The following is a 1,997-nucleotide window of genomic DNA, read 5'->3' on the forward strand; positions in this document are numbered from 1 at the left end:
ATTGGCAAAGTGTGCAATAGTGCGCTAATTTGCCTTGGAAAATTGGCAAAGTGCGCAGTTACACACTAGCACACATGTGCACCTTGACAAGGTGCACATAGTGTGCATGTGCACATGTGCATCTGCGCATTGTGCAAGCAAGAGAGGGGGGGAGGGTGCACACCCTTTGGAGGTGTGCACCTACGCATGTGCATGGGTGTGCATCTCCAAAGGAGTAAAGTGCATACTTGTGCATATAATGCACCTGTACACCCTGGATGGGTGCGCATGTGCACTAGGTATGCTAGTGTGTCGTTTAGCACTAAAAATCACCATTTTCTTCAAAAAAAATCTCTATTCTGACATCTAGGTTTGGGTATGTGCAGGATCATGGTGTGCCAAAAAGTGGCGATGTGAAAAAAAAAGAGTTTGAGGACGCCTAAAAGCGCTTCAAAATCCGCTCTGACTTTTTTTTACCTATCCAAGAACCAAACCTGGAAGGTTAAGCTGAGCCTTATCGGATATCCGATATCATATCAGATATTCGATAATATCGGATATCCGATTTTAAATCTAATATCTGACTAATAGTTAAAATCATATGGGGCGGGGGCCCTAGCTCAGTTGGCTAAATCTTCCCTATTGCAGGGGGTTGGTCACAGGTTCTAGTCTCCTCCATCCTCGTGGTACCAGTGGGCGTGTCGCGCCAGCACTACCGGTCACGTTAAAAAGTTTACCAGGCGCACTGTAGTTTATAGGGGGGCCGTGTTGCACCGATTCGTGTAGTCTAAAAAAAAAAAAAATCATATAATAGTATGATATATTATTTAATATTATTATTATAATTATTATTATACTATAATATAATAATATTATTATTATTATACTATAATATAATAATATTATTATTATTATATTATAATCGTATAATATTATACTATAATAATAATATTATAATAACATATTATATTATAATAATATAATATAATATTTCATATATTATAATATATAGTAATGTAATATAATATATATACATATATAATATAATATAATAATAAAAAGTAATATCTTATAATATAATATATAATAAAAAAGAATAATATATTATAAATTATAATAATATAATATAATAACAATATTTTATATTATAATATATAGGAAATTAATGTAATAAATATTAAATATAATATAAAAATATATAAAATGTAATATATATTATATATTATATATATTGTCATATCAAATATCGGATATCTAATACCTGTGCATTGGATTAAACAAAATCACAGACCCGCGGCCCTTATTTTACACGAATTTGGGCCAGTATTACCATCGCGGATCGAATATCAAATAGCATATTGGATATCAGATACCAAATTGGATATCTCAGATATCAGGTATGTTCCCCCCCCCCCCCCCCCCGACTCATTTTTAACCTAAATTTAATAGATTTTAACATGATTTTGTTTGTTTTAGTTGAATCTAGGGTTTTTTTGACAAAAATGGTTAAAATTTAGATATTTTTTTTAATATATATTACGTTTTGCAATTCAATAGGAATGGCTGATCAAAATGATGACACTGAGGCAAGGAATAATATTCCTCCCAACCCACCACCAAACGATCCAGTATCCCCACAAAATCGTCCACCAAATGATCCTCTACCTCCTCAAAACCCTCCTCGAATCGAGGATTTGATAAATGAAAATCTCACTGAGTTGAGAGGTTTGCATAGAACATACAATAATGTACCTGCACTGGCTCCTATGTTATCCACGTTAAACACCATAGTGGATAACATTGAAACCCTTACAAACCAACAAAATGCCGCTCTTCGTTGACGTGATGAAATGCACCAGATGTTTGATGATGGTTTGGATTATGATGAGGTCGCGGCCCTCAACATAACCAAAGACAATTTGGCAAGCCTTTTTGCTAACCCAAAAATGGGTATACCAGTTGACCCAAAAAAAACCAAACTATCGATTAAATGGTGCACAAATGACGCCATACATGCA

Source organism: Cupressus sempervirens, chromosome 7 (genome assembly GCF_028749045.1).
Source record: "Cupressus sempervirens isolate cs-2001-9-10 chromosome 7, ASM2874904v1, whole genome shotgun sequence".
Lineage (NCBI taxonomy): Eukaryota > Viridiplantae > Streptophyta > Pinopsida > Cupressales > Cupressaceae > Cupressus > Cupressus sempervirens.